The sequence below is a fragment of the Pseudophryne corroboree genome, chromosome 5, assembly GCF_028390025.1.
Source record: "Pseudophryne corroboree isolate aPseCor3 chromosome 5, aPseCor3.hap2, whole genome shotgun sequence".
Lineage (NCBI taxonomy): Eukaryota > Metazoa > Chordata > Amphibia > Anura > Myobatrachidae > Pseudophryne > Pseudophryne corroboree.
In genome coordinates, this window is record NC_086448.1 from 464087390 (window position 1) to 464100971 (window position 13582).

A 13582-nucleotide genomic window follows, 5' to 3' on the forward strand; every position below is an offset into this window, starting at 1 on the left:
CTAACTGATCTACAAAAGAGTTGATTTTAAAACAATGATCTGCATTTAGATAAATCCCTATGGCGTATACTGTAATTTACATTCATTATATTCAGTAATAATGAAACATAAGAGGAGTGTGATTGTGGCATCCTCCAAGCAAGCTGAAAATATGACTGTATTGTTCTCCAGTAGCTGGTAGTCTTATACGTTAAATTGTCCTGCTCCATATAAAAGGAATTTGTTGTTCTACAGTAGAGTGGTTCCATAACGTCATCATTATCCCGTATTTTAATTGAATTTGTCTTTATTGTGCTCACTGCATGCTCTATTGTATGGGAAATGGCATTAACCATCTGTTACTATCAATAAGGGCTGGTGCAAGGTCTCTTGGCACCCTAGGCAAAACTTCAGCCTACTGCCCCTAACCACCACCAATAATACCCATTGCCCAGTCCTTCAGATGAAAGTGTGATTAATAAGTTTCACAGCCACCACTTGCATCAAGTACAACAAGGATGTTTCTTTCAAAGACATCCTTAATTATGTGATAGGCAGACTCTGTGCACCACCCCCCTTCTCCCTTCCCAGATCCTTGCTCCCTAGGCAGCTGCCTATAGCTGCCTAATGGAGCCACCATGCTATCAATGCACATTGTATCTTACCTGAGTGACATTGCAGGGGGCAAAGCACAGAATGGTAAGGCACAGCACAGTAACCATTGCTTTCTCTCTAATATTGTCAGGCCTAATTCTGAGTAATTGAGACTATTTAAATTATAGATAACATGGTTTACATAGACAAGTAAGCAGTGAGTGTGAGATGAGCAATTTTTGCTGTTTATGCCATGGCGCTGGTTCTGACTCAGAGAGAGCTGAGGGACGCAAATGTTGAGTTTGCACCTGTCCTATTTGAGTCAGGCAGAATTGCCCAGATCTGTCTTTCTGTGAAATTGGTTGGCTGCAGGGTCGTATCTACCCATTGGCCAGGATGGCACTTGCCAGGGGTGCCAGGCAAGGAGGGGGCACCGCCTGGCAGTGCCATCCACGGTGAGGGTGTAGAATCCAGTAGTACAGTCAGACTTGGTGACTGTCTGTTAGTGCCGGCGCCAGTGTCAGGTGGCAGAGCACCGCACCTCACTTATAATCAGACTCAACATAAACTACAGCTTCCAGCATCCCTTGTTGCCACAAGCTCTTTATTTTGAGTCTGATTGATCACTAGTGCAGTGCTGTGCCACTGGACACCGGCAGTAACAGACAGTCACAAAGTACAATCTATATTAAGGGGGAGGGGGGGAGGGCACAGGACTGCACTGCACGGCATTGACCTTCGGGAAGCGGACAGCCTGCGTTTCCATACCACTCCCAGAAAACGGTCAGTTGACACCCATAAACGCCCTCTTTCTGAAAATCTCCTTGTGATCGGTTGTGCAAATGGATTCATCGCTAGAAGAAATGCACAGCAACGATGCTGTTTGTTCCCGTACGATGTGCGTGCACATTGCGGTGCATACGCATGCGCAGTAGTAACATGATCGGTGACCACCTGACCGTCTGGAGGAAGTGATGTCTTCGGCGCCGGGAGCCGAGAGCAGGTGACGTCTGTGGCGCCGGGGGTGGGCTGGGGAGAGCAGCGGAGGAGACGGATCGGACGGGAGAGGAGACGGGGGAGCAGCGGCTACAGCGGCGGAGGCTCACGGCAGCGTCCAACCGGCTCCGGCAAGCGGCACGTCACTTGCTGGAGCCGGGTGGACGCTGCCGCCGGGTCCCTGCTCTCCCCGCTGCTCTCCCGTCTCCTGCTTTCAACTCACTCATCTCAATCCGACTTTTTTTAAAGTTGGATTGAGATTGTCGGAAACGGGGCTAAAACCTGTCGGGTTTGGCCCCGCTTCCGACAATGCACGCAGATCGGCGGCTGGAGCCGCCAATCAGCGTGCATTCCGACAGCATTCCGACAAGTCGGGTTTCCCGACTTGTCGGAATAAATGGGGCCGTAATGAATAGGTCGGAACCCCTTCCAACCTAAAACTGTTGGAAACTGCCGTCTTTCCGACAAGATGGCAGCTTCCGACAGTTATTGAATATACCCCATAGTCTGTCCGTCTGTATGTGTGTCTGTGACTGCATTTATGTATGTGACTATGGCCCTCATTCCGAGTTGATCGCTCACTAGCTACTTTTTGCAGCCGTGCAAACGCATAGTCGCCGCCCACGGGGGAGTGTATTTTTGCTTTGCAAGTGTGTGATCGCATGTGCAGCCGAGCGGGACGAAAAAGTTTTGTGCAGTTTCAGAGTAGGTCTGAACTAACTCGGCCCTTGCGATCACTTCAGAATTGACGTCAGACTACTGCCCTGCAAACGCCTGGACACGCCTGCGTTTTCCATACCACTCCCAGAAAACGGTCAGTTGACACCCATAAACGCCCTCTTTCTGTCAATCTCCTTGCGATCGGTTGTGCAAATGGATTCGTCATTAGAAGAAATGCACAGCAACGATGCTCTTTGTACCCGTACGACGTGCGTGCGCATTGCGGTGCATACGCATGCGCAGTAGTAACATGATCGCTGAGCAGCGAAAATCGGCAGCGTGCGATCAACTCGGAATGACCCCCTATATGTGTATGTATGTTTGTGTGCAACTGTATATAAGTATCTACTGTATTTATGTGTGTATTAGTGTGTGACTATGTATGTGAATAAGTGTGTAACTATGTATGTGACTGTATATATGTGTGCATGTGTGTAACTATTTGTAAATACTGCATGTGTGACTGTATTGTATGTCATATGTACTGTTTGTGTTTGTGTGTGACAGTATGTATGTAAGTGTATATGTGTGTGCCTATGGGCAGGATCAGATGTACTAATAGCAGTGGGGGTTATTCGGTAAGGATTGCAGATGCTGCTAAAAAGCAGAATCTGCAATCCTTTCTATTGCATACTTGGGGATGCTTATCCATCGCAGGGCAAGGCCGTCCAGCATGCTGAGTGGCCTGCTCATCGACTGCGACCGCAGTTTTATTGTGGTCGCAGCAACTTTGGAGCCTGCAGCTGCAGCTAGGCTGCGTATGCAGGTGGTCCGCCGCCATTTTTCACATAGTGGTGGCTACATGTGATGTCACTCAGCCGCCCCGTAAATGCAGACGGCTTGACCCTGTTTTTCCCACGCCATCTCAGCAACGGTCTATCACCACCCCCCACCCTCCTCGTGAACGCCTCTGCCTGTCAATCAGGCAGAGGTGTTTACAGCCAATGTGATCCAATCGACGGAGCGCTGAGAACAGGGATTTTGCAGTCGCATCCCTGAATGCGGTTTGATCGCATTCCACTTGTAAAAATAGAAATATATTTATTAGCACTGGTCCACATTTCTATTCTCTATTTGCATTCCCCATATGCCTTCTATAGACAGTGTTTCCTATATGGGTACTACTGTGTGGCATAATGTGAATAAGAGACACTACTGTGCAGTGTAATGTGATACTATGTGGCATAACGTCAATAAGAGACACTACTGTGCGGTGTAATGTGATACTATGTGGCATAATGTCAATAAGAGGCACTACTGTGCAGTGTAATGTGATACTATGTGGCATAACGTCAATAAGAGACACTACTGTGCGGTATAATGTGAATAAGAGACACTACTGTGCAGTGTAATGTGATACTATGTGGCATAACGTCAATAAGAGACACCACTGTGCGGTGTAATGTGATACTATGTGGCATAATGTCAATAAGAGGCACTACTGTGCTATCTGATGTGATACTGTGTGTCATAACGTCAATAAGAGACACTACTGTGCAGTGTAATATGATACTGTGTGGCATCATTTGAATTGGAAGTACTGTTGCGTGACCACGCCCCTTCCCCACAAGGCCATGCCCTTTTTTGATACACCCTCCTTATTTCAATTATGTGGAGGGGAAGGGGCACCAGTCCTTACTTTGCCAGGGGCGCTCAGACCTCTAGATACATCCCTGGTTGGCAGCCACAATGCACAGATCCATGACATGTAGGAGTGTGGTGGACCTGTATAAAAAGCTCAGTGCGACTCTGAGTCCTGCATATGGGGAAGAAAAATCTGTTTCTGATGGATCTCTTGCACCGAGCATGTGGCTGGGTCAAGTGCAGACACTAATGATGGTTGTGGTGGCTGGTGTGAAATCAATAGGCAGCCCAGCATTTTGCCTGCAGACGCAAAATCCCCTACATCAGAGGTTCTCAAACTCGGTCCTCGGGGGCCCACACAGTGCATGTTTTGCAGGTTTCCTCACAGAATCGCAAGTGAAATAATTAGCTCCACCTGTGGACCTTTTAAAATGTGTCAGTGAGTAATTAATACACCTGTGCACCTGCTGGGTTACCTGCAAAACATGCACTGTGTGGGCTCCCGAGGACCGAGTTTGAGAACCTCTGCCCTACATTATCTGAATAGAATCTTGCATTAGTATGCTAAATCAGGCTTTGCATGTGATTCACAATAAGCCCTATGAGAGGAAGAACAACTTGGCCATTAGCAGATAGTTTTATTCCATGGGCACAGATTCAGTAAAGCATACTTGCCTACTCTCCCGGAATGGGCGGGAGGCTCCCGAAAACCGGGTGACCCTCCTGCCCCCCGGAAGAGCAGGCAAGTCTCCCGATTTTTTAGGGGCCCCCCTGCCCGGCTGCCCACTTAGTGAGTAAAGTGGGCGGTCCAGGCAGTCGATGATGCGATTCTTGCTGAATCGCGTCATCATAGCAACGCCCCCTGCTGTATAATGCCGGTAATCGCGGCATTACATAGCAGGGGCGTGGCTTAAATGATGTGCCATGATAACCCCGCCCCTGTTCCGCATCCGCCCACCCCTGTTCTGCCTCCGCCCCGCCCCCTATCTGTGTCATAACCCTGCCCCACCCCCCTGCTGAGCCGACCTGGCTGCTGTCTCCCGGAGAGAGCAGCCAGGATGTCGGCATGTATGCAGTAAAGAGATGTTATTTTTTAGACCAAGATACTATGATACATTTCAATGCAGACCAGAGATTTGTAGTAAAGCTCTTGTTATAGCAAAACTTGATCTCTACTTTTAATAAAACTCATTGAATAGGTGACCGTGGCCCCTGCCTAGAATTACAATATCTCTATTTACTGTATGGTTTGCTTTGTTTTTTTACAGAAGAGGTGAAGGGAGCTCAAACCTAAATGTTGTCTAGGACTAATGCAGCCTTAATCTGTTCCAGCATCTTGGCGCATTTCATAGTGGAACATAATTAATACACACAACTAAACCAATGTAAAAGATCTAATATTACATTGTGTGACATGAAATGAACATAGTACTGATTAGTTATTTATAATATAAATAAGGCTCATTGAGTATTATATTATTTGAAAGAGGGAAAAGTTATAAATTATGAAGAGGTGTTCCATTAATACCTCTTTCACATCGCCAATGCCGGATCCCACCCGGGAACTGGAAACATGTCCTTCCCAGGTGGGATCTGGCACGCTACTGCTGGCTTCCCTGACTCGGCAATATGCGGGATGGGGGAGGGGCAGTGGGCGGAGGAGGCCTGGGAGATAAGATCATTTCCACGCCACCTCTCCCTGTTGTAGTGAACGGGTCCTGGGTCGCATCGACCTGGGAGCCCGCTTACGCTGCCACTGACCCAGTGTTGAACCCGGGAATAACACTGGTTTATTCCCGGGTCAGGCGACCCGGGATTTCGGCTATGCCCCTTTCACACCGCACGATGGGTCAATACTGGGTTATTTGTGCGGTGTGAAAGGGGTATAAGTTTGGAGGCAGCAACAGTTCTTATTAACCCTGTGAAGACATATGGAAAAGCTGCCTCAGTGTATGCACTGGTTAGGCCAATAGGCTTTTTCAAGTTCAAACATGACACCTTTTTCTAACTTGTGCTTGTATGGTTCATAGATCAATACAAAAGACACATTTTTTATTTTTATATTTCACTTTGATTACTGTATACAGGTAACTGAATTTCAGAGAAACATTTAAACATTTATCTATTAATGTTCCTATTCTTCTATAAAAACTAGCTATGTCTCAGCTTCAACCCATACAAAGCAACATAATATGGTAAGCATATAAATAACAAAACACATTTATTGCTGAATACAGTATTTCACATGGTTATTTTCACTTGATCATATGTATTTATAATGACTTAATTATAATTTATATATTTCTACAGTTTAGGACTGTATATTACATGTATTAGCATTTTTTAATAATTCGTAATTATCTCTAGATATGCTGCATCAAATGAGTTTATCTTCATGTGCGGAAGTGAACAGCTGCCTTTGTTTTGGTAAATTTTAAATTCAAATTTACACACAATGTTAATTATCTTTTTTATCTCATTAACATCATTTGAAAGTGTTAACTGTCTGTGTGCTTAAGGTACTCTAGAACAGTGTTAATTTTGTCAATGAAAATTAAAAGTATTTGGCGACTACAGTTTATTTCAGGACTAAAATTAGACTAAAATGAAAACTGAGATCCACTGACTAAATCTTAACTAAAAAAAAGCAAAAATGTGATTAAGACTAAAACAAAATGTAAAATCCTTGTCAAAGTATGCTGGAATTAACACTGGAAGTAGGGTTTTAAATTAAATTATATGTTCTAGATATTTGCAGAAAATAAATATGACCTTCTCCAAAGCAAATAGGATTGTGTATTGCACTTGATGTTCTTAAGGCATTCACTTATATATGATATATGGGAGCACTATGGTAAGTCAGACTCAATATGTAACACATTCTCAGCCTACTGAACCTAGATTACTAAACACATAAACTAGGCATACGCTATACAATTATCTGCCAGATCTGGCTGATTGGAATGAAAATCTGGTAATGGATGAGAGCAAATGACAATCGACAATTTGCTCCCAAACACTGGAAAATGGACAAAACCCATTGACCAATTTGTATGAACAACCGTTTTTTTGTCCATTTTCAAGTGTTTGTGAGCAAATGGTCGATTGTCATTTGCTCTCATCCATTACCAGATTTTCATTCCAACCAGCCAGATCTAGCAGATCATCTGCATGATAATTGTATAGTCTATGCCCAGCTATAGTTAAAGGTAGGCAAATTTAAAAAAAAATGTTCTTTATCAAAATCCATTACAGTATCATTAAACTGTTAGCAAAATTTATGACTAAAATATTGACTAAAATCAGAGTAAAATGAAAACTGAGATCTGACCAAATCTTGATTAAAACGAAGCAAAAGAAAAAAGACTAAAATGTGAATATAAACCAACTACAATTTTCAGTAAGCGACTAAGACTAAAATGAAATTGAAAATCCTTGTCAAAATTAACACTGCTCTAGAACACCAAACATCTACGTGTATACAGATTAAGCCAAGGGAAACGTAGAAAAGAGGAAATTTACACGTTTACGGCTTTAAAGAATAACTAAGTAAAACTATATATAGTTTTGGGCCATGCACACCCACTGCCCCCCCCCCAGCCATAGCTTGCAGCCACGACTGGTAACACACACTGCCTTTACCCACATAGGTAGCAGCAATGTCAGGTAACCCAACCCCCACTTTCCCTGTTGCTTGCAGCCGCTGCCTCCTCACCTTGCACCCAGAGAAAGCAGCGGCCTTGCACACAGTTGTGCGTGGGGGAGTGGGGCAGCAGCAAAGCACACAGTCAGTGGGGGTGAGGGTAGAGCAACAGCTACAGTTGAAAGTACCACTAAATCTAAAGGTTTCATTGTATACATTGTTTACATTTTTATTCCCGTGAATGGGTGGGTACTGGCTCCATTGTATTGCTTTGTCCAGGGCCTACACTGCTGTTTAGACAGCCCTGGCCCCAGTCACTAGTGTTCATTGCATTTTTCTGCCATATAGAAGGATAGAGGGAACACCCCCTATCATTTTAAAGAGTTGGCTCCTTTATTGTAGATGTGTTGATCATTTGGTGGGTCCTCAGTGTTGGAGATTTTCCCTCCTTACGGCCAATGTATTGTGGAGGAACATCCTGCTAGCTGTCTGAAAATTAAATGAATGGTCAAAAAAAATATCATCTTTATAAATGTAATGTATCAACTAAAGTGGGTGTTGGGGAAACATGATAATTCTTTAAGAATATATCAAATGTAAAAGGCTCAGACTGTCTGAGACACAACACAGTTCATACCAGTACATTTATTATTCAATCAAATCTGTTCTTTTACCTTAAAGGGATTTCTCATCAAGAAATGAAACAAAATAAATGATAGATTCAGAAATATTGAATTTAAAAGATGCGATTAAGATCAATATATGAACATATACACATGGATTATGATGAGCTCATATGAGTTAAGGAAAAAATAGGTCCGCTCTTGTGCAAGTGGTAAATAATATACTACATACAATTATGTATTTGTATGGCTCATTAACTAGATTATTATTATTATTATTATTATTATTATTTACAAATATAGGGACAGCATATTCCATCGTGATTAATTTATACTGTCCAACCTTGCAAAGCCTGCCATATAGTAAATTATATATTCAGTGACGTAACTAGAAATTTTTCTCTCCCAAGCCAAAAAATTCTCTGGCTCCCCACCCCATAATTGGCACTAGTAAAGTGTAGAGATGAGCGCCTGAAATTTTTCGGGTTTTGGTTTTGGGTTCGGTTCCGCGGCCGTGTTTTGGGTTCGAACGCGTTTTGGCAAAACCTCACCGAATTTTTTTTGTCGGATTCGGGTGTGTTTTGGATTCGGGTGTTTTTTTCAAAAAACACTAAAAAACAGCTTAAATCATAGAATTTGGGGGTCATTTTGATCCCAAAGTATTATTAACCTCAAAAACCATAATTTACACTCATTTTCAGTCTATTCTGAATACCTCACACCTCACAATATTATTTTTAGTCCTAAAATTTGCACCGAGGTCGCTGTGTGAGTAAGATAAGCGACCCTAGTGGCCGACACAAACACCGGGCCCATCTAGGAGTGGCACTGCAGTGTCACGCAGGATGTCCCTTCCAAAAAACCCTCCCCAAACAGCACATGACGCAAAGAAAAAAAGAGGCGCAATGAGGTAGCTGTGTGAGTAAGATTAGCGACCCTAGTGGCCGACACAAACACCGGGCCCATCTAGGAGTGGCACTGCAGTGTCACGCAGGATGGACCTTCCAAAAAACCCTCCCCAAACAGCACATGACGCAAAGAAAAAAAGAGGCGCAATGAGGTAGCTGTGTGAGTAAGATTAGCGACCCTAGTGGCCGACACAAACACCGGGCCCATCTAGGAGTGGCACTGCAGTGTCACGCAGGATGTCCCTTCCAAAAAACCCTCCCCAAACAGCACATGACGCAAAGAAAAAAAGAGGCGCAATGAGGTAGCTGACTGTGTGAGTAAGATTAGCGACCCTAGTGGCCGACACAAACACCGGGCCCATCTAGGAGTGGCACTGCAGTGTCACGCAGGATGTCCCTTCCAAAAAACCCTCCCCAATCAGCACATGATGCAAAGAAAAAGAAAAGAAAAAAGAGGTGCAAGATGGAATTGTCCTTGGGCCCTCCCACCCACCCTTATGTTGTATAAACAAAACAGGACATGCACACTTTAACCAACCCATCATTTCAGTGACAGGGTCTGCCACACGACTGTGACTGATATGACGGGTTGGTTTGGACCCCCCCCAAAAAAGAAGCAATTAATCTCTCCTTGCACAAACTGGCTCTACAGAGGCAAGATGTCCACCTCATCTTCACCCTCCGATATATCACCGTGTACATCCCCCTCCTCACAGATTATCAATTCGTCCCCACTGGAATCCACCATCTCAGCTCCCTGTGTACTTTGTGGAGGCAATTGCTGCTGGTCAATGTCTCCGCGGAGGAATTGATTATAATTCATTTTAATGAACATCATCTTCTCCACATTTTCTGGATGTAACCTCGTACGCCGATTGCTGACAAGGTGAGCGGCGGCACTAAACACTCTTTCGGAGTACACACTTGTGGGAGGGCAACTTAGGTAGAATAAAGCCAGTTTGTGCAAGGGCCTCCAAATTGCCTCTTTTTCCTGCCAGTATAAGTACGGACTGTGTGACGTGCCTACTTGGATGCGGTCACTCATATAATCCTCCACCATTCTATCAATGTTGAGAGAATCATATGCAGTGACAGTAGACGACATGTCCGTAATCGTTGTCAGGTCCTTCAGTCCGGACCAGATGTCAGCATCAGCAGTCGCTCCAGACTGCCCTGCATCACCGCCAGCGGGTGGGCTCGGAATTCTGAGCCTTTTCCTCGCACCCCCAGTTGCGGGAGAATGTGAAGGAGGAGATGTTGACAGGTCGCGTTCCGCTTGACTTGACAATTTTGTCACCAGCAGGTCTTTCAACCCCAGCAGACCTGTGTCTGCCGGAAAGAGAGATCCAAGGTAGGCTTTAAATCTAGGATCGAGCACGGTGGCCAAAATGTAGTGCTCTGATTTCAACAGATTGACCACCCGTGAATCCTTGTTAAGCGAATTAAGGGCTGCATCCACAAGTCCCACATGCCTAGCGGAATCGCTCCCTTTTAGCTCCTTCTTCAATGCCTCCAGCTTCTTCTGCAAAAGCCTGATGAGGGGAATGACCTGACTCAGGCTGGCAGTGTCTGAACTGACTTCACGTGTGGCAAGTTCAAAGGTCATCAGAACCTTGCACAACGTTGAAATCATTCTCCACTGCACTTGAGACAGGTGCATTCCACCTCCTATATCGTGCTCAATTGTATAGGCTTGAATGGCCTTTTGCTGCTCCTCCAACCTCTGAAGCATATAGAGGGTTGAATTCCACCTCGTTACCACTTCTTGCTTCAGATGATGGCAGGGCAGGTTCAGTAGTTTTTGGTGGTGCTCCAGTCTTCTGTACGTGGTGCCTGTACGCCGAAAGTGTCCCGCAATTTTTCTGGCCACCGACAGCATCTCTTGCACGCCCCTGTCGTTTTTTAAAAAATTCTGCACCACCAAATTCAAGGTATGTGCAAAACATGGGACGTGCTGGAATTTGCCCATATTTAATGCACACACAATATTGCTGGCGTTGTCCGATGCCACAAATCCACAGGAGAGTCCAATTGGGGTAAGCCATTCCGCGATGATCTTCCTCAGTTGCCGTAAGAGGTTTTCAGCTGTGTGCGTATTCTGGAAAGCGGTGATACAAAGCGTAGCCTGCCTAGGAAAGAGTTGGCGTTTGCGAGATGCTGCTACTGGTGCCGCCGCTGCTGTTCTTGCGGCGGGAGTCCATACATCTACCCAGTGGGCTGTCACAGTCATATAGTCCTGATCCTGCCCTGCTCCACTTGTCCACATGTCCGTGGTTAAGTGGACATTGGGTACAACTGCATTTTTTAGGACACTGGTGAGTCTTTTTCTGACGTCCGTGTACATTCTCGGTATCGCCTGCCTAGAGAAGTGGAACCTAGATGGTATTTGGTAACGGGGGCACACTGCCTCAATAAATTGTCTAGTTCCCTGTGAACTAACGGCGGATACCGGACGCACGTCTAACACCAACATAGTTGTCAAGGACTCAGTTATCCGCTTTGCAGTAGGATGACTGCTGTGATATTTCATCTTCCTCGCAAAGGACTGTTGAACAGTCAATTGCTTACTGGAAGTAGTACAAGTGGGCTTACGACTTCCCCTCTGGGATGACCATCGACTCCCAGCGGCAACAACAGCAGCGCCAGCAGCAGTAGGCGTTACACGCAAGGATGCATCGGAGGAATCCCAGGCAGGAGAGGACTCGTCAGAATTGCCAGTGACATGGCCTGCAGGACTATTGGCATTCCTGGGGAAGGAGGAAATTGACACTGAGGGAGTTGGTGGGGTGGTTTGCGTGAGCTTGGTTACAAGAGGAAGGGATTTACTGGTCAGTGGACTGCTTCCGCTGTCACCCAAAGTTTTTGAACTTGTCACTGACTTATTATGAATGCGCTGCAGGTGACGTATAAGGGAGGATGTTCCGAGGTGGTTAACGTCCTTACCCCTACTTATTACAGCTTGACAAAGGGAACACACGGCTTGACACCTGTTGTCCGCATTTCTGGTGAAATACCTCCACACCGAAGAGCTGATTTTTTTGGTATTTTCACCTGGCATGTCAACGGCCATATTCCTCCCACGGACAACAGGTGTCTCCCCGGGTGCCTGACTTAAACAAACCACCTCACCATCAGAATCCTCCTGGTCAATTTCCTCCCCAGCGCCAGCAACACCCATATCCTCCTCATCCTGGTGTACTTCAACACTGACATCTTCAATCTGACTATCAGGAACTGGACTGCGGGTGCTCCTTCCAGCACTTGCAGGGGGCGTGCAAATGGTGGAAGGCGCATGCTCTTCACGTCCAGTGTTGGGAAGGTCAGGCATCGCAACCGACACAATTGGACTCTCCTTGTGGATTTGGGATTTCGAAGAATGCACAGTTCTTTGCTGTGCTGCTTTTGCCAGCTTGAGTCTTTTCATTTTTCTAGCGAGAGGCTGAGTGCTTCCATCCTCATGTGAAGCTGAACCACTAGCCATGAACATAGGCCAGGGCCTCAGCCGTTCCTTGCCACTCCGTGTGGTAAATGGCATATTGGCAAGTTTACGCTTCTCCTCCGACAATTTTATTTTAGGTTTTGGAGTCCTTTTTTTACTGATATTTGGTGTTTTGGATTTGACATGCTCTGTACTATGACATTGGGCATCGGCCTTGGCAGACGACGTTGCTGGCATTTCATCGTCTCGGCCATGACTAGTGGCAGCAGCTTCAGCACGAGGTGGAAGTGGATCTTGATCTTTCCCTAATTTTGGAACCTCAACATTTTTGTTCTCCATATTTTAATAGGCACAACTAAAAGGCACCTCAGGTAAACAATGGAGATGGATGGATTGGATACTAGTATACAATTATGGACGGGCTGCCGAGTGCCGACACAGAGGTAGCCACAGCCGTGAACTACCGCACTGTACTGTGTCTGCTGCTAATATATAGACTGGTTGATAAAGAGATAGTATACTCGTAACTAGTATGTATGTATAAAGAAAGAAAAAAAAACCACGGTTAGGTGGTATATACAATTATGGACGGGCTGCCGAGTGCCGACACAGAGGTAGCCACAGCCGTGAAATACCGCACTGTACTGTGTCTGCTGCTAATATATAGACTGGTTGATAAAGAGATAGTATACTCGTATGTATGTATAAAGAAAGAAAAAAAAACCACGGTTAGGTGGTATATACAATTATGGACGGGCTGCCGAGTGCCGACACAGAGGTAGCCACAGCCGTGAACTACCGCACTGTACTGTGTCTGCTGCTAATATATAGACTGGTTGATAAAGAGATAGTATACTCGTAACTAGTATGTATGTATAAAGAAAGAAAAAAAAACCACGGTTAGGTGGTATATACAATTATGGACGGGCTGCCGAGTGCCGACACAGAGGTAGCCACAGCCGTGAACTACCGCACTGTACTGTGTCTGCTGCTAATATAGACTGGTTGATAAAGAGATAGTATACTCGTAACTAGTATGTATGTATAAAGAAAGAAAAAAAAAACACGGTTAGGTGGTATATACAATTATGGACGG